Genomic DNA, 225 nt, shown 5'->3' with positions numbered 1-225 from the left:
CCTCCATTACTGGCATTGGCACTTCAGTCTATCCTTCTGAATTGACTAATATGTTTAGTATTAACATAGTCTTAGAGCAACAAAAGCAAAGGGAATAGTTTATTCAGGGTATTCCAGAGAAGAGGTGATTTAAAAGGCACCAAGACCCCGGACGAGCGATCCAGGTCAGCAGCGTTTTTGGTGCCGGAAGGCCCGCGGGGCTCGGCGGCGGCGAGAGCGGGCGCA

The sequence above is a fragment of the Rhea americana genome, unplaced genomic scaffold (assembly GCF_003343005.1).
Source record: "Rhea americana isolate MKP2758 unplaced genomic scaffold, rheAme1 scaffold_74, whole genome shotgun sequence".
Lineage (NCBI taxonomy): Eukaryota > Metazoa > Chordata > Aves > Rheiformes > Rheidae > Rhea > Rhea americana.
This window is presented reverse-complemented; position numbering follows the sequence as displayed.